Below are 26,518 nucleotides of genomic sequence, written 5' to 3' on the forward strand. Positions count from 1 at the left end.
TGGATTAACTTTTGTTTATCTCTTTATGTATTTACAACAAAACAAACATGCTGTGTTTGTAGAAATATGCCATCTGTTGCTGTTTGTTTGTTTGTTTTTGAGTTCAGCTGGCAAATAGGAAAAGAATCAGGTTTCGAAGAAAGAACTACAATGCCATAACAGCAGCTGGCATGGATTTCTGAAGGGGACAGCTGGGCCAGGTTGTGTCTCAGACTCTGAGCTTCTTTTCAAATTGAGGCCTAGAAATAAAAGAGAAGGGCCTGTGAGATACAATGGTGTGGACCAGGAGTCTTGTGTGTTGGCTGTTAAATTCATAACTGGTCCATGCTGTATCGAAACTTATTACTTTCAACAAGTTCAGACAGCAGGTTTTTAAAGCTTTTTCTGGGTTTAAAAAGCCACCATTGTTACAGTGGTTCAAGCCATACAGGGATGCAAATTATGCTTTCTACACCTATCCTGGGAAAACAGTGATTCTTTACCTTGCATCGGTTGCAAGCATGCACAATAATATTAAACTCCTTATACCATCTGATTTCTATCCCATAATAAGATAACAGTCAATTCAGTTGGTTGACACTTTTGATTGATATCAATTTATATCAGTGCTTCCTTCTTCTTTAAGAGCTTTTAGCATATTTACATAGCGTTTCTTGAGTCCAACTAAGAAACAAAATGTGTTATTAACTTTTTAAAGAGACATATGCCTTTTTAAAATAAAAAAAAAGTTGTGTTCTAGTTTCTGTACTCTGGCCTTCTAGTATTCTCCATTGGGACTGAATCTACAGGGGTGACTGGCTTGATAACACAGGCTCTTCCTGGCTGCTTTCCTTCCCTGTCTCACTTTCCCATAACTCTACCAGTGTTTTCTGGGATCAACCCTAAGATAAACTATTTGCATGTAAATTCTTTCTCAGGATCAGCTTCTGGGGCAACCTATACTAAGACACTATACTAAGAAAGGAGGCATTCCTCTGCAACTATAAATTGCAAAAGATGGACAGAGGTCAGTTTAGAAAAAAGGAATCAGAGTCACAAACATGTTTGTAAAAGTGGCCCATTATCTAGATTTGATTCACAAGAACAATTTGGGAAATTTGCCTTTTTGCTGGGGTAAGGCCCAGAGTGACCATGTAAAGGGGAAGCAGATGCACTCAGCCTGCAGCCTCACACATCTGCTAGATGAATGACTATAATTTTTTAGGAGGGAGACAATAAAAAAAAAAATTCACATAAAACTTTTTATTGTGTAAGTGACACTGGTTATTATAGTCAGCAATCAGAAAGCTACCCCAAGGACAGAACTCGTCTGTCTATTAATGTAGAGAAAATGGCTAGCCAGCTTCCCAAATCTCAGAGTATAATATTGGAGATGCTAGGATTCATTCCAAAGGACTTATAATACCAGTGGAATACAAGAAAGATGTAGCAAATGTGTGTTGCAAGCAAGATAATAAAATAAGGTCTAAGCATTTCAGAGCTCTTGGGGCAAATTGAATCCATGGGAATTGAAAAATAAAGGGCTTAGGAAAAAATAGAGTCTTTTTACAGAGGACAGGAAAATAAAGTATTTCTTCTCTTTATGAAGGGTAAGTGCTTTTGGACCCAGAGCTACTGCAGAGATCATTTCCAAACATACAAAATAAATAAATAAATAAATAAATAAATAAATAAATAAATAAATAAATAAATTCTTCAATCAGGATCCACAGTTTTGTTCTTTATAATCAGGTCTTTCTCTAAAGATTTCCTTTTCAGTTTGGACAGAAGCCAACACACAAGTGCAATTTGTAAGCAATCCGTATGTAAGAATAACCACATTCTCCTATACCTGTTCCCGTCACCAAACTTCTCCTGTGTTGATGCCACCTTCTTTAGAGCCAGACTCTGTGGGGACAGCCAGTCTCTTCACCCATTCCACACCCTCCATCCTGACACATCTCACTGGGGCTCTGCATCACGTGCTAGGTGTGAAAGACCTTCGAATGAGTTAGGGTTCAGTTTTACTATATTATCAACACTAGAGTTTAAATCATTTTTTGTGGGGTACCCTGATGTATTAGTTCAGGTAGCTCAACTGAAATGCTGTAACGAAGATCAGCATCTGCAGTGGTCTTATCCTCCGAAGCTTGATGTTTAACAAAATGAAAACTTATTTTTTGCTTATATTACAATCTGATGCATGTCAGTGGATGGGCAAATGGGAATTGTTTACGAGCTCATTCAGGGACCCAGACAGCTTTCATTTATTGATGTCACAATCCCTTAGGACACATTTTGGAAAATTATTTATGTATGTATGTATTTTTGTATTTATTTATTTACCAGTATTGGACTTTACTTTTTTAGAGTAGTCTTAGGTTTGCAGAAAAATTGAGCAGAAGGTACAGAGATTTCCCATATTCTTCCTGTCTCTCTCACACACACAGCCTCCCCCACTATCAACTTCCCTCACCAGAGTGATGCATTTGTTACGAATGATGAACCTACACTGACACATTGTAATTTCCCAAAGTCCATAGTTTATATTAAGTTTCACTCTAAATGTACATCTATGGGTTTGGACAAATGTATAAGGATATGTATTCACCTTCATAGTATCATAGTTTTTACTTCCCTAAAAATCCTCTGTGCTCCATCTGTCATTGCTCCCTTTCCCCTAACCCCTGGCGAGCAGTGATCTTTTTACTGTCTCCATAGTTTTGTCTTTTTGAGAATGTCATATGGTTGGAATTATATAGTATGTAGACTTTTCAGATTGATTTCTTTCATTTAGTAACATGAACTTAAGTTTTTCCATGTCTTGTTATGTCTTGATAGCTCATTTCTAAAACAATGAATAACATTCCATTGTCTGGATGTACCACAGTTTATTTATCCATTCATCTACTGAAGGGCATCTTAGTTGCTTCCAAGTGTTTGTCAATTAACAAACTTCTTTTTTAAAGAGCCAGGCAATAAATATTTTCAGCTTCATTAGTGAACCGATCTCTGTTGCAACTACTACCACTGTAGTTCAATAGCTTCCATAAACAATATATAAAGAAATAGATGTAGCTATGTTGCAATAAAACTTTTTTTTGTTTACAAATACAGGCTGTAATATGCAGACTTCTGCCCTATGTACTTGGAGTCCTCCACTGGCTCTCCTCAGCAGAAAAGGAAAGGAGAGAGCAGAGGATCTGAATTGTGTGGTAGATAGTTTTAGAGGATAGGCTTGGACATAGCACATATCACTTTTACCTCATTCCTTGGTCAAATAACATGACCTCACCCAATTGCAAGGGATCCTGGGACATATAGGTTAGCTGTATGCCCAGAGGGAAGAGGAAACAGGATTTTGTGAACTGACAGTATTCTATGCCAACCTGAGAACTAATTACTTTTTAAGGTATAGTGTCTCTGGAAATGATTTCTGAGGTTCTAAATCACTGATTTTAAAAGACTTGGTAACACAATTCCTGTAGGATTTGGAAACTTCCTAAATTTGCAATGAAAGAATTTTGCCTGCAAATGTATAATATTATGTTTGAGAGAAGCATTGTGTAGAAAAATGTCAGAAAATCAACTATTTTCTTGGACTTAACACTCAGTGTTTCCATATGGATGAATTCTGCAAGTCTCTATTAGGAATTAAAAGGGATCTTGCTGAACTTTTGCATATAAACAATTGGTTAGCCAAGTATAATTTATACATAGGAGTAATAAATATATATTTTAAAAGTTCATAATTTGTACTTCTTTTAATGGGCGTTGGTCTTCCCCCAAATCCTACCAAATTAAAGACATTTGACTGCAGTCATGAGCTTGCCTAATAAACCAAGTTTTGTTTCCTTATGCAGTTTTAGAAAACAATATTGTCAAATCCAAGTTTTATTTATCTTCAATAATTTCTGATTATTTTCATGGAATCTGATAATAGAAAAGAATTATGTGGTACCATTCACTGCCTAAAATGTGACAATGTTTAGTAGTATTAGCAAACCCAAGGAGCTAAAAGGATATAAATGAAATTTGATCAGGAACTCTTGTAATGAATAAAAGAAAAAAAATCCACTGTGATTGTTCTGTTGTCTGGTTTGGGTCAGAATAAGTAAAAACCAAAGCAATAAATCTAAAGTTCTTGCCTTTAGTTTTAAGCCTTCTGATGAGGTAGAGCTGTGCAGATAAATCTAAAATTTTAATGAGGAAAAAATGAAAAATATATAACAGCTGCATCTGCAGTGCCCTTGTGGGTCACCCTGGAATTGTTAAAGTTACCGTAATTGCTCTTGATTCTAGGTGTATTTGGAATACTTTAACAGCAACTTGCTCCAAATATCAAATCACATTTAAAATTGCCTTAGTTTGTTTTGGTTTATTTTAGAAGCGCGTGCTTTTTTAAATTCCTTTTATCAATGATGTTCGCCTCTGGCAGGTTGACCTAATGTATCATTAGGGAAGTGGTTCTTGAAGGTTAGCATGCATGAGAATTACTTGAAAGGCTGGTTACAGCACACGTTCCTGAGCTTCACTCTCAGAGACTCTAACCTGCAGGTCTGGGTGGAGACTGAAGTTCTTCATTTCTACCAAGTTCCCAGGTATTGCAGCTGCTTCCAGTCTAGTACCACACTCTGATTAACATCAAGTCAAGAGTCTTTCAATTGGAAACACAACTCCAACTGGCTTAGCAAACAGAATGCATTGGCTTGCACAAATTAAAAATCCAGGCTGTCAGTCTGACTTTGGACACTATATACTCCATCTGCTTCAGGAATATCCCGAGGATCCAGTTTTTCTCTCTTCCCTTTCTGGCTCCATTTCTCCTGGGCTGGCATTTCCCTCAGGGTCACAAATGGATTGTGGTGCTCCAGACCTCACATTCTATTGTTGCCAAGCCCAAGGGAGAAGAGAGGTTGCTTTTACTTCCCCCAACTCTTGAAAATTTTTTCTTATTCTTATTGGGTATCATTGAGTCACATGATCATCTTGAACCAATCACTGTTTTCACTATAACCCTAGGGATGTATTATCCAATCAGTGTAGATTAATTTGGACCTACTCCTGGATTTAAGGGATTCATATACCTGCCATATCTGTTTTTCTGCATCAGGAATTTCTTCAAAGTGATGGAGGCTTTCTCAGCTTGAGCTTACTGCAGCCTAGAGGTGCGTAGATATTGATGTCCTTTCATTCCACAATCAATGAGGGATGGAGTTTGTGAATGCCGACCCCACCTCTCAGCTTTCAGACAATTATTAGGTGCATTCTGTAAGGTTTCTTAGAGGTTCCCAGTAGGATTATGTTGTAGTGTTCATTGTGGAAACTGGCTCTGTGGCAGACTCTGTATAAATGTTACCTCTTTTTTCTCTCTGTCTCCCCACTCCTCATCCTGCCCCTGAAATCACCTTCCAAATAAATTATCTGCACAAGAGTCTTTGCCTCATGTGCTACTTTTTGGAAAGTCCACCTATGCCACTATATGGCCAGGCATTGGAGGAGCAGTGGTTCTCCAGAGGAACTTTGGAGTTCTGTTTTACCAAGAGAGGGGTGAAATGATGCTGAGAAGGTAAAACAACATATTTCCTCTAACATCCAGTTAATTTCTGGGTTTAGGTAAATTCACACGTAAGTAATACTGAATTCCTGTTCAATCAGAATACATGTTTGGAGTCGAACTACTGCATCCCATGGTTTGGAGGGTGACATACCAGCTGTAGCCACCACACACCCAACAGCCAGATTTGGAGAGAAGAGAAACATGAATCACATGTTACTATTAGACATAGTTTTGGTTAATAATAAGTTTAAAAAATATGCTTTTCTACACTCAATCTCAACTTATCTTACACCATCTCCCTCAAATTTCCAATGCTGCTATTTTCCCAACACACCTAGAATTGCACATGCCAAGCTTCCCACTGCATTGTCCATCTCAGTCTGCCATTTGTGAACTAAAATCCAGGTCATGAACATTTCCTGTCCTGTGTCCCATCTGCTAAGCACAAAGCTAGGTTAAAACCTGCTGATGGACCAACTGTACTAGTTATTTAACAGTGCGTGAGAATGGGTATTACATGCTAAGTCTTATTTCAGTCAGGAAATAATTTTATTGTCACACCTTTCTGGAAAACATCAGCCAAAGTTCTTACAGAAATGCACTCCAAGGAACTTTTCTCTCATGAGAGGTACCATCACCTAATTTTTGGAAATGCTACATACTGCCTTTCCCCTTCAGAGTCACAATGAGCAGTAGCTTATTAAAGGCTATATTGAGGCTGACACACTATTAACTTTACTTAATCCAGATTTTTTCCTAATTTAGTGTACTCTAGCTATTTCTATTTGGATTTTTGTTGCTATTGCTGGTTTTGTAGTTGTTTTCATGTAAAATCTTTAACATCTCAAAAACCTCAAGTATTTCTGGAGACTCTGCCTGAGACTAGAAGTGGAAAAAATTACTATTCTTGTAGACAAATAAGAGATTTTTTGAAATCCATCCAAGTGGAAGCTAGACTCCATCTACCTACATGTGATCTGGCTCTATGCTCATTTCCAAGCTTGCCCTGGACTCTCACCCCTCACCCTTGCTGTTGCTACTGCATGTTATTTCCCTGAAGGCAAGGGAAGTATTGAAAACAAAAAAGTAGTTTCTATAGTATTTCATAGAATCTGAATTTGAGCCATTATTTCTGACGTTTTTACATCTGGTGTGGTAGATGTAAAAAGATTATTTTTTGTACCACGTTACCTAAGAAACTCAGATTATTGAGCAAAACCTACATGTTTGGAATAGAATGGCTGTTGGTGGCTTATGCATGTGTCTCTAGATATAGATGATTAAAATACATATCCCTTTAATTACAGTACTTTCTTAAACACAGGTCTCATAATAAACTAAAAGTGAATGCTACATTTTATATTTGTAATAGTAGAGAAGGAACGTTATTTTAGAACAGAATGTTAAGTTCACTGACAAAAGGATTTGCACAAGAGTAAAACTGAAAAGTTCGACAGTGACTTCAAGGGTACTTGTTTAAATACAGGATAACTCATATTTAAAAACCCAAATCCCTGAGCCAGAGTCTGTCTCTGATTACCATCCCCCCCCGTACTACTCTAAATCCCTCTTTTCTTCCTCATTTTTTCTTTAGCACGTTATTGCAGTTGTCACATCACATATTTATTTGTTGTCTGTCTTCCCTTCCACACAATAGAACAAAAGCTGGATGAGAGCCCAGGCTTGGTTGTGCTCAGTGCTTGGCGTGTGGTAGGTTCACCATAACTATTTCTTGAATTTATGTACACAAGTGTTAGACCATTCTCCTACTGGTTTTATTTCTGGAAATCATGTACCTTCATCAATCCTTCATGTGAGCAGGTAAGTGAATGTGTCTGGTAAAAAAGTTGAGGTTATGCTCATGATTTTATTTTCCCCTTTCTCCTTCAAGCACTTAAACCTTTTGGTCTGTGGAAGTTTCTTGAAGAATATTTGGAAATTTCAGTATATTGTTCGGTCAGGGTACTTGGCAAGTTTGAGATCAAAGGATGAGATGAGTTTTACAAAGTAATCGCCATTTATTGCCAGCAGAAACTATGATTTGCCCAGAGAAAGCAAATATTCTGTAGGATTGTAATTGTTTGTTATCACAGGGATTGTTGGAGTTATACAGAAGATTCATTGGTATAACTGAGATACCTTTCTGTTTGTATACTTTGGCCCATTCTCCAGGCTTTGGTGTTGATAACCTGGCTCAAATCTCTATGCTTATTAACTTGCCACCTGGAAAATTTTCTTAAGCTAACTGAGTTGCACTTTCCTTATTTGTGAAGAGGCAATAATATCCACTACTTGGGATTATTATAAAGATTAGAAATAAAATATGAAAGAACCTAAATTCAACAGACACTCAATGGTTATTATTCTTGTCATCAAATCAGCATATTTCATGTACTCTGTGTTAGTTTTCTAGGGCTGCAGTAATAAAACACCACAAACTGGGTGGCCTAAAACACAGAAATTTGTGATCTCATAGTTTTTGTGTCTAGAATTCCCAAATCAAGGTGTCCGTAGGTCTGTGTGTTCCCTCTGGAACATGGAGGGGAGAATCCTTCCTTGCCACCTCCTAGCTGTGGTGGTGGCTTTCAATCCTTGGCATTCCTTTACTTGCAGCTATATCATTTCAATCTCTGCATCTGTCTTCACATGATGTTTTCCCTGTGAGTCTGTCTTTACATGACCATCTTCTTCTTTTGCAAGGTCTTCAGTCATATTGGGTTAAGAACCCACCCCAATGACCTCATCTTACCTTAATTACATCTGCAAAGACCCGATTTCCAGATAAACTCACATTTATAGGTACCAAGAGGTTCGACTCAACATATTTTTTGGGGGACACATAACAAACTAACACTAATTCACGAATTCTCCTCCCAGCCCTCTGTCTATATTTCTAGCTCTGCTTTAATCTTTTCAAAACACCAGCTTGTTGTCACTGCTGTACATTTCTAGCTGAGAAAGAACATAATTTTCTGATTTGGAGAAAACAGCAAGAACAGCAACTGCCTAAAACTTTCAGAAAGAACAAGGGAGCCTGACACTGCCAGGCCCTAAAAGCCTAACAGTTTGGAGAAAGATTTAAAGCTCATAAATATCAAAATGCCTGTGGAATACTGGGGGCAGAAAGAACAATCCTAAACACAGTAAAACATAAATAAAGTTGAATTGGGTTCATTGGCTTCACTCCAAGGGTAAAATTACCCTCCCCTCTCCAAAAGTAGCATTTAGCACACCATTAGTTTGGAATGGCTATTGTCTTTGTGAAATACATTATTTTTTATAGGTATGGCAGGAGTTGACACACAATGTTATATTGTTCTGTGTTTCCACTCAGATATACACAGGTAGGACTGTAGTCTTGATGGGCCTTTTGAGGCTGATCTAAGTTGACCCCTACCTCAAACAAGGTCATTTACCTGCCTTCTACGATAATCATCTTCTGATCTGGTTCCCCAACCCTAGCATTATTCTTTATATTTTATAAATCTGTTTTTAATTAGAGAAGGACTAAATTGTCATTTTAACATATAGAAAAAAAATGTCCTACAAGCAAATTACTTTTAAAAAAATCCATCTCTTTTTATCACCTATTCTTTGAAACCATGATTTTTAATGACTCCCTAGTACTCGATTGTCTGATATACCAGAATTGTTAAAGTCAATGCCCTACTAGTAACCATTTATGTTATTGCCATTTTTTCATTCTTAAAATTGCCAAAATTACCATCTTTGCATCCTTTTTGCACTGTAGCATTATTTCGAATTTTATATCCTAAGTTCCAAATTTTTTAGAGTCCAACAGTCAAAATATGTATATTTTCTGATATGGAACTGTGATAACCTTGAAGGAAGAAGTAAACACACCTGCAGCAATCTAGGTCTTATCAGCTTGGTCTGTTATTTTATGGTTGTGCATAAGTGGGGGCATTGATGAAAAGGTGCTTCAATATTCTTAAGCTGTGTTCACTCATCTTCCTACATGCACAGATGGGAAGAATATACCTGGGGCTGTTCTTTCATTTGTGATGGAATAGAGTGTAATTTCCCCATCTCTCGTTTTCAGAGGTCTTTGAAACAGCCATTGGGAAATTCTGGAACTTCAGCCCACATTGATTTATTTTAACCATCCAGAAGGTGGGTTTGTGGTGGCCTCCCAATACTGGGAGAAAGTGTGTGGTGTGTAGGTTATGCTCCTCTCAACCACTGTACCTCAATCAATCAGGGCAGTTAGAGGCCATATTTTTATATCTCTCCTCCCCGTGAACTCCCATCTTTCAGAACTACTCAAGAAGCAGGAGGTAGGCCTTTCTTTAACCCAAATCAACCTTGAGTAGGTTCCAATAAAAAATGTTCTTAATGTTTCTTGCTCTTCCCCTTTATAGAGGGACCTCCATTCTTTACTCATGTGTTTGGCAATTTAAAAGACTGATGGCTTTTTGCATGACTTTATCAGGGCTTGGAGGGAATGATAACTACATAACCCCTCAGATGAGGGCAATAAGATAAAAAATTTATCTGGAAACCAATTTGCCAGATGGTAGAACAGAGACCAAACTCCAAGTTAGAAAACTTCTAATCCAGTGTTTGCTGTTTGCTGAAAAAGAGCTTTCTCATCTGAGACTATGACCCAGTCTTACTAGTGAAGAGAGAACAAAATAGATTGGATTGGAACAAAATAGATTGTGTGTGCATTGCAAAAAAGGGTGATTCATTTATGCTTTCCTGAAGGTGATTTTTTTTTTTTTTTTGGTTATATTCAAAATGTGCTGCATGAATAACTAGCCTCAGTATCACCTGGGAGCTAGTTAGAAATGCAGATTCTTTGGCTACAACTGGACATTCTGAATCAGAGCATGCATGTAACAAGATCTCCAGGTGATTCCAATGCACATCAGACTTGGAAGGCACTGGTCTATTATACAAAAGGTATATGCCTTTGTTTCTTGGAAGAAGCCTTTTTAAAAACTGATTCTGCTGATAAAACAAAACAAACTATATATGTTTTTTTTTGTTGTTGTTTTTTTTGTTTTGTTTTTAATCTGGAAGAATATTTGAGTTCTTTCAGGATCCAATTGAACTGTTCCTGGGACTAACAACCCAAAATTAATTCTGAAGGATGGGATTTGTTTGCCTGGATTTCTTTTTATTTTTAATTATATAATTTTAGGTAGTTTAATTTATTGAAAAGTAATATAGGCACATGGTCAAATTTTCAGAGCATAAAAATGTACCCACTGAAAAGTAAGACCTCATCCTAAAACTTAATTTCATTCCTAGAGGCAACTGATGCATAGATGTTAATATATAGATATATGTTGAGAGATAGAGATAGAGATAGATATACACATTTAAGCATAGTATTATATGTGCTATTCGGTACTTTGCTTTCTGGCACCTTTTAAATATCCCATACCAGCACATAGAGAGATCTACCTTATTGTTTTTAATATTTATATAGTGTTTTTTCTATGTTTGCATCAAAATTTGTTAATGTTGACTGTCGTTTAGGATGTCTCCAGTTTCTTTGTTTGCTTGGGTCAATCCAAATGATACTACAATGAGTATCTCTGTGCATATGTATTTGCTCACATGTACATCTATCTCAAAAATAAAAATCTAAGTAAAATCATTGGTTGTAAGTAAAGAAGCATTTAAAATGTTGATAGATTTTGCAAATCTACCCTTCAAATACATTAGCATTTGTATCTAGTGTCTCACCACCCATGAGACTTGTCATCATCCTTTTCCCTGCCTCAATGAGATGTCAAAGTAGGAAACGTGTAATCTGAAAATTGGAAATTAGCACCCTTTTTCTATATTAATATACACTTCTTCAATTATGAGTGAATTTAACCATATTTTTATATGCTTAAAAGTCATCTGTGTTACTATGTTGTGAAATGTGTGTTCTTTTTCTTCAAGCTTCCTTTTTCTTTTTTAACTTACAGCTGTATTAATATATATTTAACATATGAGGTCTGAAAATTAAGGTAGCAAACTTGTTGCAACGATGTTGCTAACTTTTTTGATGTAAGAGGGATTATTCATTATGAATTTGTACCAACTGGACAAACAGTTAACCAAGTTCACTGTTTGGAAGTGCTGAAAAGGCTGCCTGAAAAATTAGATGACTTGAACTTTTCACCAACAATTCATGGTTCTTGCATCACGACAATGAACCAGCTCACATGGCACTGTCTGTGAGGGAGTTTTTAGTCAGTAAACAAATAACTGGATTGGAACACCCTCCGTACTCACCTGATCTGACCCCCAATGACTTCTTTCTCTACCCAAAGATCAAGGAAATATTGAAAGGAAGACATTTTGATGACATCCAGGACATCAAGGGTAATACAACGACAGCTCTGATGACAATTCCAGATAAAGGGGTCCAAAATTATTTTGAAGGGTGGACTACGCAGTGGCATTGGTATATAGTTTCCCAAGGAGAGTACTTCAAAGGTGAATGCAGTGATATTCAGCAATGAGGTATGTAGCACTTTTTCTAGGATGAGTACATGACCATAATTGTCTGACCACGTATAATGTTGTATAAGTTTAACATGTATAACATGAGAGTTTAATATACATATATGTTGCCCAATGATTACCACAATAAGGTTAGTTACATCTATTACCTCACACTGTTATCTTTGTGTGTGCATGTGTGTGGTGAGAACATTTAAAATCTAATCTCTTAACAACATTCAAGGTTGCAAAGTAGTACTGTTAACTATAGTCACCCATGTTGTAAATTAGCTCCCCAGAACTTATCAATTTTCTAATTGGAAGTTTGTAGGCTTTGACCACCATCACCCATTTCTTCGACATCCAACCCCTAGCAACCACTAATTTACTCTGATTTTATGAGTTCATTTTTTTGCAGTTTCCAGTATAATGTGAGATCATACAGTATATCTTTTTCTTTCTCTGACTTAGGAGTATCATTTAGCATAATGTCCCTAATTGTCATCCATGTTCTTGCAAATGGAAGGATTTCCTTTCTTCTTACATCCGAATAATATCCATTACATATATTACATTTTCTTTATCCATTCATTCATCAATGGACACAGGTTGTTTCCATGTCTTGGCCAATGTAAATAGCCACATAAATTGCTGCTGCAATGAGCATGGGGGTGCAGATATCTCTTTGAGACAGTGATTTTATTTCCTTTGGATATATATCCAGACATGGGATTGCTGGATCTTGTAGTAGTTCTATTTTAAATTTCTGTTAATTACTTTAACCTACTGCTTTCCATAGTGGCCATACTAATTTACATTCCTTGCATCCCAAGAAATAAAACCCACTTAATCAAGGTGTAAGATCCTTTTAATATGCTATTGAATTTGATTTGCTAGTATTTTGTTGACAATTTTTGCATCTATATTCTCCAAAGATATTAGACTGTAGTTTTCTTTTCTTGTAGTGTCCTTACCCAAATTTGGTGTCAGGTTAATGCTGGCCTCATAAAATGAGTTTCGAAGTATTCCTTACTCTTCAGTTTTTTGGAAGAGCTTGAGAAGGATGATTTCACTGGTGAAATCTACCAACATTTTTCTTTAAATGTTGGTAGAGTTCACCAGCGAAATCATCTGGTCCTTAACTTTTCTCTGTTGGGAGGTTTTTGATTACTGCTTTAATCTTCTTTATTATTGATCTGTTCATATTTTTATATCTTCATGATTCAATCTTGGTAGATTTTTTTTCAGAATTTATCCATTTTTTCTAGGTTATCCAATTTGTAGATGTATAATTACTCATAAGTAGTCTCCCACTAGGTCGTTCAGCTGACAATTCTCTAGAATGTGGCTGGGAGGGGTGGAAGCCATGTATAGAGCCCTTTCAGGATCTCTGTGGGTACAGACAGAAATGCCTCCCACTGGGTTCTTGAACCGACAGAACTTCTGGCTAGCTGTGGCTATGAGAGGGCTAGAGCTAAGTATAGAACCCTTTTAGCCATCTTTCTTCTAAGGATAAATAGGCTATTTTCTGACTATTATCAGAGCTCTTTTTATATTAATGACTTTAGATATCATCCCTTAGACAGTGATACATGTTGCAAATATTTTTTTTCATTTTGAACTTCATGTTTTTTCTGTTTATATTTCAAATTGTATTTTTAACAGATATTTACATAGTTAAAATATTCAAACAGTACACTCACATTACGAATTAAGAAGTCTCACTTCTATACCTGCCCCTGTCTACTCCACAACCCACTTGCTTGTGAGTAACCACGTACTTCATGTCTTGTGTTTTCTGCAGTGTTTATGAAACTGCAAGCAGATACACATGAGGCAATGTTATTTCCTTCTCATTCTTATGAAAACTGGGATGCCACCTATAGCATTCTTGCTTTGTCTTTTTCGCTTGGGAAAACATCCTGGACATCTTTCCATGTCAATAGAAAGGAATCATCGTTCCTTTTGTATAGCTATATAGTATTCCGTTGTATGGATGTGACATATTTTTTCCATCAAATTTGTAGTAATGGACACTTGTGCTGTTTCCAATCTTTTATTATTAAAAGCAAAGCTGCAAAGAATAATCTTATATTACTCCGTATACAATGTATGAGCAGATGTACGTATAAAATATATTCACAGAGATAAGATTGCTGAGACAAAGTACAATGGATTTGTAGTTTTGAGAAGTGCACTAAATTTTCCTACATACTATTTTACATTCTCACTAGAAAGGTATGATACTGCCCATGATGTTGAAATTGTAAATTATTACCATATGATGAATAAAAATGTATCTCACTATGGTTTTAATTTGCATTTTACTTTTCATAAGAAGGAGTGTACAAATAGCTTAAGGACCATTTCTATTTCTTTTATTCTGTGAACTGTCATTTACCTGTTCATATTTTTGCTCACTTTTCTGTTGGATTGCTGTCTTTTTAAATCAGTTTTTATAATCCCTCTATATATTCAGATATATGTCCTTTGTCTTCTCTGAAGTTATACATTTTTAAAAACACATAGTTCTTCTTTTGATATTTCTTATTTTTTAATGTAAGAATTTAAATTTTAAAAAAATTTCATGCTAAAAATTTAAACTTAAAAAAACTTTCAAGGAATTTTTCTTTTTTTTAATGTTTTCTGTTTTTCAGTCATTTTAACAAGACGTTCCCTACTTTAAATTTATAATGAAATTTACCCATATATTATTTTAATTTAAAAAATGTGCTCTATTTGAAATTGAATTTTAGTGTACTACATAAAGCATGAATCCAAAGCCATTCTTCTTCTAATACCTACCTTACTATAACTTATATCATTTATTACAAAAAAAAAAAAAAAAATCAATCCTTAACCCATTAATTTGAGGTACAACCTTAACCAGATACTACATGTATATGATATCATTTCTGAATTCTATTATGTTCCATTCATCTGATTATTCATGTGCCAATAGGATACTGATTTAATTAGTGAGGCTTTATAATAGGTCTTTATCTTGAGAAGGGTTTGGTCCCTTTCATGGCTTTTCAGATTTAGAGATTTCCTGACTATTCTTGCTAGTTTATTTTTTCTGTATGAATTTGGAATCGGTTTAACTAATCACACACACACACACACACACACACACACACACACACACACACACCACAAATCTGTTGGCATTTTTATCATAGTTATGTTAAATTTACATGCTAACTTAGGGAGACTTGACCTTGCTATGATGTAGGATATTTTTATCCACGTTGTTCTATTTGCTCACATCTTTCCTTTTTTAGTCTTATTTTAATGTTTTCCTCTTACATAGTTTGTACATTTCTTTTTTAAGTTTATCCTTGATGCTACTGTAAGTGGAGTCTTCTTTTTTTATAATATTTTTCCACTTATTCTTATTTGTATAGGTGAAGGAATTATATTCCCTACATTTATTTTATATTCTAATGTCTAACTACATTCTTTGCTGTTTGGTAGTAGTTTTTCAGTTGATTCTGTTAAGTTTCCTAGGTATTCAATCATATCAGATAAACAAAATGATAGATTTAGCACCTTTTACATTTTTTGTTTATCAAAGAACATAGATTGAAACTCCTAAGAAATTCCAAAATACTCATGAGGACTTCTTGAAGAAGTCACATGTTGGGCAGGAGCCAATAAATCTTGAGTTGTTCCCAGTTCAGAGACAAGTGCCTTAGTACCCACAGGATGGTGTTGGGGCTCATGGAAGGAGCCTACAAACTGTCTTTAGTTTGCATTAATTTTCTTTGGGAACTAGTACATCAATGTTTTTTTAATAAATAATCCACAGATATTTGGAGGAAACGTCACCTCATTTATTTTTTCTAAAGTCATCTTTTTCCATATTTATTTTAATGTAAAAATCTGTCAAAAATTAGAAAAGTATACTAAATCCTCCCAAATCTATTGTGTTTCTATGTGTATGTTTTGTTTCCTCAGTTAAGGCTGTATCTACTTTGATGTACTGTCTTCCAGAAAATATAGCCTCGTGAGAGTTATAACATATAAAATAACTCTCCTTGTCCTATTTTTATGCTTTCTGACTTGAATATTACTTTGTCTAATATTAATATTGTCTCCCTACCTTTACTTAGATTTTCTGCTTTTTGGTTAACTTTGTATATCACTGTTTCAAACCTTTTTGACTCATTTTATTTTATCAGTGTCGGCAGCAAATAGTTGGGTTTTGCTTTATGACCTATTAGTGAATGTCTACATTTTTGTGTAAGAGTTTAAGTCATTTGTGTTTAATGTCAGAATAGATATGCTTATTATGTTTGGAAGCTTTTTTCTCCTTATTGTTACGCTTCATCATAGTTTTATTTGCTTCCTCTTGTTTGCTATATGACTTATGTTTTATTTTGTTTGTTTGTTTTGTGTGTTGTTGTTTTTTTACCTTATCTGTTTCTCTTTTTAAATATACTTCTTCTGTATGACATCCCTCATGGTCACATTTAAGAATTTCAAAATTTTTTTTCAACTTAAAATTCTTTATGCATCAAAGTTAAGAATAAAATAATAAACTCTGATTTCTTTGTATATAAGAAAAGCAATTTCACACTTTTACAGTCTTCTGCTTGTTATTCCCCAACATTCAGGTACTTATGATATATATACTCAGAGCCAAGTAAGTATAAGTAAACCATGTTTTAATACTAAAGTATTATCTTCAAGAAGACAAATTTTCAATTATTCACATTCAATTTTGTGTCCATATTTTTACAACTTTATAAGCAATGTCATTTTAACTTGTCTCAATGTTCATCTCCTGGAAGTATCTACCATGACCTCCCCATTCTTGAATTGTTGATTCTTATTTCTTTCCCAATTATTTGAGCCTATGATCAAATCATTTTTTTCAAGGAGGGCACATAGGCATTATAGTATCTGAACACTTCAATAAGTAAAAACTTTTTTTTGCTTATATGCGTTAAAGAGTAGCTGTGAGATATGAATTAGATCACAAACTTTTCCCCACAAAACTGTGTAGATGTGATTGCATTATTTTCTATAATTTAATGTTGCACAAAAGAATCTCCACCTAGTCTGGTATTTGTTTCTTTGTAGGAACCTGTTATTTCTCTTTGGATGTCAATGAAAATATTTTTCATAATACTTAATTTTTCTATGTTTGCCAACATTTATCTAAAATGTCTTAATATAGTTCAATGTTTTCAAGCAAGTCAGTTTGGGAAACAAATTATTTTTCTTCCATATTAATTTTTTTTATTTTTAATTCTGCTTTAATTGGCATTGTTTTATTCTCAGTGACACCTTTAATTGTTAGGCTAATTGTCCTAAATTCTATCTTTTTTTATCTTTCATTTTAATCTCATTTCCCTCTACGTTAGAGAACATCTCAAGTTTATTTTTCATGTTACTAGTTTTTAAATTCTAGTCTGAATTGAAGTCATTTGGGAAACGGTTTAAAACTGTGATGTCTACTGATACCTTGAAATAAGAAATGTGAATGTTCGTGATCAGGTCAAGCACACATCCGATATTCTAATTCAGCCGCATGCCCTTTCCCATCACCAACATATTCTGTTTCCCATAAGCAACAAGTGCTAACGTAATCAGAAAAAGTAAATGAGAAAATCCTTAATGTTTATTTTGGGGCTTTTGTGCTAAATACATACAATACTCCTCCTTTAAGGAGGCCTAAGCTTTTGCTTTCCACAGATTCAGTTACCCTCAGCGAACCTTAGTCAGAAAATATTAAATGAAAAATTCCAGAAATAAACAATGCATAAGTTTTAAATTGTGTGCTGTCTTGAGTAGCACGATGAAGTCTCATGGTGTCCTGCTTTGTTTCCCCCTAGGGTGTGAATTACCCCTTTGCCCAGTGTCTTCATGCTGTATGCATTCCCCACCCCTTTGTCACTTAGTAGCCCTCTCCATTATCAGGTCAACTGTTGCAGTGCTTGTGTTCAAGTAACACGTGTTTTACTTAATAATGACCCCAAAGTACAAGAGTAGTGATGTGGCAGTTAGGATATGCCAAAGAGAAGCCATGTAATTCTCCCTTTAACTGAGAAGGTGAAAGTTCTCAAATGAACAAGGAAAGAAAAAAATCATATGCTGAGGTTGCTGTGATCTATGATATGAACAAATCTTCTTCTATCCATGAAATTGCCTAACTTATAAATTATACTTTAACATAGTTGTGTATGTATAGGAAAAACAGTATATGTAGGATTCAGTATATCTGAGGTTTCAGGCACCCACTGGGGGTCTTGTACATATTCCCTGTGGATAGGAGTGACTACTGTAAACCCTTGAATCATCTAACATCTTGTGATATATTCACCTGAAAATAGCTCCTTAACAGCCACACAACATAACCTGAATGTATCCAACATTTAGTCTAGTATAACATTACCCATAAATCTTCCCTAAGCCAGCATTCACACATCAAATAAATATTGCATGAATCTACAGAACAGAGTGTAAGTGATAGATCCCATTGCTCACAATTAAGCAAATCTCAATCACAAAAGCACCACAAGGCAGAGGGTTCAGAGAACGTCTTCAGAGAGTCGTATCTTTAAGTAAAAAAATGCAACACATGAAAAACAGAAGATGCTGTCTATAATACAGAAGCTGTAGGGGCTCCCCAGATCATTTAGGCTCTCACTCATACAGCGCAAAGTCAGTGTGTAATGAGCACCTGGAATCTGCCTGTCTGCCTGCAGGAGCACACTTGACCCAATTCTGGGCAAGCCTTGTATGGCTTTAAGAATTAAAGGCTCCAGAAGTAGCCCTCCACCAATGATGGATGAAGATGTGGGGATAAATAAACCAGCTTCCTCACCCTTGTGGGAGAAATCCTGTTCGTGGGTACTCCACTGTCTCCAAGGGCACCACATAAGAGTGATATTAAGGTCCCCGCAGCAGTACTTTATAAGTCTACTCTTTTTTTTTTCCAATTATTATTATTTGTTTCAGGTGTAGAAAACAACTTAATAATTAGACATTTACACCCCTCATAAAGTGATAACCCTCCCAATCTACTACCCCTCTGACATGGTATATAGCTCATTGTATATAGCTGTTACAACACCATTGACGATATTCCCTATGCTGTACTTTACATCCCATGACTATCTATATATTTAATTATAGTTGACATTCAATACTATTCTACTTCTACTTCAGCACAGTGGTCAGGCATCTACAGTCTACCAACAAGCTAATTAACGTGATACACTACATAAGAGGTCTGATGATTAAACTTGTGAACTTGCCACCATGCTCTTACATTGGAAGCACTGTACAAACAGCTAGGTAAGTTTTCACAGCCTTGGTGTATCAGTGTCTCACAGCTGTGTTCGTGTTGATGTGTGGTGGTGTCTTGCTGAGTGGTGTTCATTATTGTTGCATGTTTTTGTGTGCCGACGTAAGAATGTCTGAGCTTGAAGTAGAGGAAAAAACAAACATTAAATATCTTGTTAAACTTGGCAAGATTGGAAGTGAAATCAGGGACATGTTAGTCCAATTTTATGGGGATAATGTCATGAAGAATTTCCATGGCAGTGTACAAATGGATTAAATGTTTTTTTGAGAGGAGAGAATGCATCACTGATGAAGAGAGGTCAGGGTGACCAGGAACGAAGCAGAATTAATGAAAACATTGCAAAAATTCATGGAAAAAAAATTGTCAGCTGACTGTGAGAAACACAGCAGATCAAGTAAACATCAATAGAGAAACAGTTAGAAAAATCTTAACTGAAAATCTTGGCATGAAAAAGGTGTGTGCAAAAATGGTCCCTAAGGAGTTCATCAATGAACAAAAGCAAAGAAGAGTCGAAGTTTGCCAAGACCTGTAGAGGCAAGACAATATTTTTGGCCATATTATCACTGGTGATAAAACATAGGTGTACCAATACGACCCTGAAGTAAAGTGTCAAAGTGCACAATGGAAGTCAGCCAATTCTCCACAACCAAAGAAGTTCCATCAGTCCAAATCAAGAGTCAAAACGATATTGCTAACCTTTTTTGATATCAGCGGGATTATTCATTATGAATTTGTACCAACTGGACAAACAGTTAACCAAGTTTACTATTTGGAAGTGCTCAAAAGGCTGCCTGAAAAAGTTAGAGGACCTGAACTTTTCACCAACAATTCATGGCTCTTGCATCATGACAATGCACCAGCTCACATGGCACTGTCTATGAGGGAGTTTTTAGCCAGTAAACAAACAATTGTATTGGAACACCCTTCCTACTCAACTGATCTGGCCCCCAATGACTTCTTTCTTTACTCAAAGATCAAGGAAATATTGAAAGGAAGACATTTTGGTGACATTCAGGACATCAAGGGTAATACGATGACAGCTCTGATGGCCATTCCAGAAAAAGAGTTTCAAAATTGCTTTGAAGGGTGGACTAGGTGTTGGCATTGGGGCATAGCTTCCCAAGGGGAGTGCTTCGAAGGTGACCATAGTGATATTCAGCAATGAGGTATGTAGCACTTTTTCTAGGATGAGTTTGCAAACTTAATTGTCAGACCTCGTATATAATGATTCCACTGATATGTCCCACACCCTTCTGGCACCCTCCATAATCTTTACAACATTATTGATTATATTCCCCATTCTGTATTTCATATCCCTGTGACTATTTTGTGACTACCAATTTGTACTTTCTAATCCCTTCATCTTCTCCTGCATCCTTACTTCCCTCTCATCTAGCAACCATCATTTTTTTTCTTTGTATCTGAGTCTATTTCTTTTTTGTTTGCTTGTTTATTCTGTTCTTTAGATTGCACATATAATTGAGATCATATGGTATTTGTCTTTTTGAGTCAGACTTATTTCACTTAGCATAATATACTCTAGGTCCATCCATGTTGTTGCAAATGGTATGATTTAGTTCTCTTTTATTTGTTTGTTTGTTTATATTGTCTTTCGGTTGGAGTCTGTTTTGGTTTATATAAAAGTAAAAGAATAAAAAAATATAAGTCTAGTCCTTTTTAGCTGCCTTCCTCTCTGTGTTTCACTTCTCCACTTCTGTACCAGTGTTTCCTGAGATGCACTAAATTATGTACACTGGAATACTCTCTGGGTCTGATTTTGAGAGAATGCAAACCAAAACAGACTCCAACCAGAAAGACAAAACAAACAAACAAACAAATAAAGCACAAAACTACTGGAAAACCATAAGTGATACACCTTACACTGTGTGGTCAGTGAAATTTCCCTTTGAGTATCCACTGATTTAAATGTACTAAAAATAACATGTTTGAAATTTTTTTTCTTCCTTTACCTGTGCAGGAAGATGTTCCCTTTTCTTGTTTCGTAGACTACATGCAGTTTCTACTCCTCTTTATTCATGCTCAAAGGAAGAGACATACATACAGGTCATGTGTGTGAACCGGTGCTTCTTCTTCCCAAGGGGCTGGTCATTTCCTGTTCTCAGACTCACAGAGGCAGGACAGGTTGCTTTGTTGAGATCCCACCAAAATTCCTCAGGACTAGCAAGCTAGTGTGTGATGCAGTTCTGTAGCCCTGAGGGACTCTACTGCCCCCTCCACCCTGCTCCACCATCTTGAATGTATGTGGAGACTCCAGAATTCTTTCTCCACCTCTGCTTAATGATGGTTTAAAAACACTACTTCACGCTGATATTTGGTCTTGTTGTTTTTTCTGTCTTAAATGATTTCTCTATTTTACTTGAGAAAAATTCTCTGTTCCTTCTGCTCAAATCTGCTGTCCACAGGATGTCAAGCATTCATAATTAGTAGTTACTTCCCAGGATTCCCTATGCTTCTCTTCAATGCTTCCCAAGACTCAATTGTATTGGTTCCCAAATCTGGTATTGCCAGCCATACTTGACAATAATTATTACCATATTTGTTACTGTATGTAATTCAATTGTTAAACAAAACAGAGAAAAGTGAATGATAATAGAGACAATTACTGTTTCTATTGTTTGCCATTTACTATTTCAGTGAAACTGAACATTTCCATCTATTGCTCGGTCCTTGCAGGAATGTTAGAGTAACACTCCAGGAGAAAGTGTCCTGTGCTCCTAGCCTGGGAATCTTTCAAATTAGAAATGGCTAGAAAAATTTTAGAAGTATGTTGAACTGAACACCCTGCAATAATTAATGCTTGCTTGCTTTTTGATACCTTCATTATTTCGTTGAGGTCATTTTTTTAAGATTTAATTCTTTGTGGTACATGTTACATCACAATTCATTATTATTATGAATATATATGTACATATATTATATTACATATATTATATATATACATATATTATATATATAATAAACATTTGTAACATGTGTAAGAATAATAAGATGAAAATGTGTGTGCCTACTATGCAAGTTAAGAAACAGAAAATTGTTGAAGCCTTCTAAAATCTCTTCACCATTCCCTTGCTTAATTCCCTTTCTCTCACCCAGAGTTAACCTATTTCCCAAGGTGTGCCCTTATACTTCCTATTTGAAAATAGTTTTAACATATGTTGATTTATCTTTAAGTATGCACTGTTTTGTTTTACATATTTGGCCACTAAGTATAAAGTCTAGTATAACTTTCCTGGTGCATCTGCGACATTCTTCTTTTATTCAGTATTATGCTTCTGATATCTATCCATGTCAGAGTGTCTATCTGTAATTATTTCATTCACACTGCTGTATAGAATTTCATTATAGGAATGTACCTCAATGTATTTAGCTATTCTGGAGAATGGATACTGCATTAAGTAGTTTGCAGTGCTTTGCTTTGGTAAACAATATTTCAATACATTTTTATATTTGCCTAGTGTAATCAAACAACAGTTTGCCTATCAGTGGGATTTCTGAATCATAGGGCATTGCTACCTTCAACTTTAGCAGATAATTTCAAATGTTTTCTAATTGGAACTAATAATTTACACTCTTAACAGCAATACACCCTAGCCAAATCTTGATAGATTGTGTTTTTACTTTTTTTGCCAAAATGTGGGTTGTAACATACTCCACTGTGGATTTAATTTGCATTTCCCAGGTAATTATTGAAAATTATCATCTTTCCCAGTGTTTACCCACAATTTATGATTCCTTTTCTGTGAAATGCCTATTCTTTCCTCTTGAGCATTTTTGGTTGTTATTTTTCTATTTTTAATGACAATCAGAAGTTATTAAAATCTTCTAGCTACTGATTCCTTTGATTTTTTTTTTTTTTTTTTTTTTTTGGTATGTGTAAAAGTTTTTATACCAGCTTATTTTTATTTTTATTCTTATCAAGATTTTTTTGATGAACAGATGGTCTAATTTAGCATAATTATAGTATTTTCCTTTAAGGTTTGCAGGTTTATTTTTTGTCTTAAGAAATTTCCCCTTATTCCAGGATTAAAAAACACAGTTATTTTTTTCTAAACTTTTAAAAATGTACCTTTAATTTTAAAGTCTATAATTCACACAGAATCAAATTTTGTCTACGAATTAGATAGAATTGTACTTAGTTTCCATGTTGAGAAATTGTTGTTTCAGTGCCATATATTTTTAGAGGTCAATACATTCCCTATGATCTGCAATGACACTTCTGTTATATAGCAAGTTCTGTGCTTTGTATCTTGTCCCATTCATCTATTTGACTATTTTCACCAATAGCCCACTGTCTTAATAACTCTGGTTTTATAATGTCTTCATTGTTGGTAGTATAAGTGACTTTGTTCTTTCTTTGAATGTTTTGGTCATTTTTGGGCCAATACTCAGTAACAGAAAATTTAAAAGTAGCTTGTTAAGTTACACACACACACACGCACGCACACACACACACACACACACACTCCTCCAGGTTTTCATTAGAATTGTGCTAAAGATAGACTGTGTCGAACAGCAGCTGACAAACAACAAACCAAACGCCAAACCTGGCCTGTTGTCTCTTTGTCTCTGTAAATAAAGGTTTATTGGAAAAACAGCTAAGTCAATTCTTTTACCTGTTGCCAATGACTCCTTTCAAGCTCCAAAAACAAGACCAGGGTAGGTGTGATAGCAATTGCATGTCCTGCAAAGCCTAAAATATTTACTATCTGATGCTTTATCAAGTTGGCGGATCCCTGATATAGATCATTTGGGGGAATAACTAAATTATGATTTTGAAGTTTTAAATCCAGGAATATGGTATAAATCGGGCTTATTAATTCTCCTTAAATATTTCTTAGTAAAGATTTATATTTAACCATCATAAAGGCCTTATACATATTTTGTTAGATTTATAACCAGGCCCTTTATATTTTCTTCTAGCCATTATAAATTACATCTTTTTAAAATTATACTCTCTAATAGTTTGTTGCTAGTGAATAGAATTGTGATTGTCTTTTGCGTAATAATGTATAATGATTTTATAGCCAGATAATTTGCTAAAGTGACATTAATTTTAATAAGTCATCTATACAGTTTGTATTTTCTAAGTTCACGTATGAACTGTGAGTAATGATTGCTCTGTTTCTTTTTTTCCAATCTACATACAATTGTAGTATCTTTTACTTGTTAAAGGGAACAAACTAGGATCTCCAGAATTATGTTAAAAAAAAAACAGTAATGATACTGAGCAAGTCCATCTTCCTTCTGTTGTAAAAGGAAATGTTTTAAATTTTTAGTATTAATGAATGTGTGTGGCATGCTTTTTTGTAGGCAAACTTAACAGGTCAAAGAGTGCTTATTTTCAATGAATTTTTATCATGAATAGATATGGAAATTTAACAAAAACATTTCCTGTGTCTGTTGAAATGATCACCAGGGCTTTTTTTCAAATCCTTTAATTTGTCAATGAATAGAATTTGTGGTGTGTGTGTGTGTGTGTGTGTGTGTGTGTGTGTGTTTTCATTCATTTCATTTTTCTTTCTCTCTATTAGGTTGGAAGATATAGCATTTATTTATATTCTTTTATGAATATACCATAGACATTTTATCACTTCTAAGTAGCTTAAGAATGTTTAAAATTAATTGGTATTTTTACCTATTTTCTCAAAAATGTAAAGATCTTGGAATATTTTAACCTGAATCCACCCCCATTTCCATTTACATGCTGTTGTTAGAACTAAAGTACCGAGTGACTTATTTTATTGTGTTTTTATAGATTAAGGTATTATCATTAGTGTTTTGACACATAATGTTTTGTTACATATACCCACATCTTGAACAATTTATTTGTTCATCGTTTCTTCTTGCATTTTCCTTCTTCCCAAAGCCCATCTTTCAAACAGATACTTTAGTGAGAGTATTTTAGTAAGAAGTTTAGTTTTTGTTAGCTTTTAAAATGTCTTTATTTTGTCATTACTCTCAAAAGGTAATTTCACTGTGTAAAGAATTATAATTGACAGTTCCTTTTCTCTGTCAATGGTACCTTGAAAATACTATCATTCACTGTATCTGGTTTCTACTGTTAATGTTGAACAATCAGCTACCAACCTAATATCTAGTACTTATCTTTTCTCTGAAGTTGCTTTTATTATTTTTTTCTCTTTTTGCCTGCAATTTCAATATTACAGATCCAGGTGATAATGTATTTTGTTCTGTTTTTAATTACTCATTCTACTTGGGATGCACTGTATGTCTTAAAATTAATGACTACTGGGCTTTTATTAATTCTGGAAAATTGTCAGCTATTATATCCTAAAGACCACTTTGCACTATATTCTCCCTTTTTTTCTCTATTTTTAAAAACATATCCTCATCATATCCACTATGTTGGTTTATTGCTTGACTTCTCTGAATACTCTGCTGTATTCTGGAAAATCTTTTCAGATCTACCTTCTAATTCAAAAATTCCCTGTTTAGCAGTATCTAAATCTATGGTTCCCAAACTGAGGAACCCCGTGACTCTGACTTGTCTCATTAAATTCACAGGGCCACAGAATATTTTAAATATTTGAGGGGAACACAGCAAAACTCAACACAGTGTGGTAGGAAGACACTGTGCTGTTACCTTGAGGTAGCTCAGTTGCAACATTCCTTTTGATGAGGTTATGTCTTTTGTGGTTGTTATGATCAAAAGCAAATACCACACACAGTCAATGTGAAACAGGAAATGAGGCTGGTCAGATCCAATCCTAATCTACAGTTTGAAAAGTTGTGCCGTGCCCACCAGGTGCACATATTTCATTCATTAAATGGTTATTTAAGAATGAAATAGAATTGCTAATTTTTATTTAACTTATTTTTATGAATTTTCAAATTGCTACTATGTTTTTACGACAAACAGTTATTAAGTGTTTGAAACTAACTTAACTACTTAATACATGTAGTTAAGTTAGTTTCTGTAATGCATTTCTTCAGGCCAACAAGAATCTAGAAAACATTACTGAGATACTAAGGTCACCATGAAATGAGAAAGTTTGGAAACCTCGTGTTTAATATTATTTTCATCCTTTAACTTTCATTCATTATGTTTTGCTTCTCTTCTATATCAATTTGATTTGGTTCTTTTTTCCAAACTACTTGGCCATTTAATGTAGTTGCATGCTTCTTTCTTATATTTACCCTTTTTTTTTTTT

This window comes from Rhinolophus sinicus, linkage group LG13 (assembly GCF_036562045.2).
Source record: "Rhinolophus sinicus isolate RSC01 linkage group LG13, ASM3656204v1, whole genome shotgun sequence".
Classification (NCBI taxonomy): Eukaryota; Metazoa; Chordata; class Mammalia; order Chiroptera; family Rhinolophidae; genus Rhinolophus; species Rhinolophus sinicus.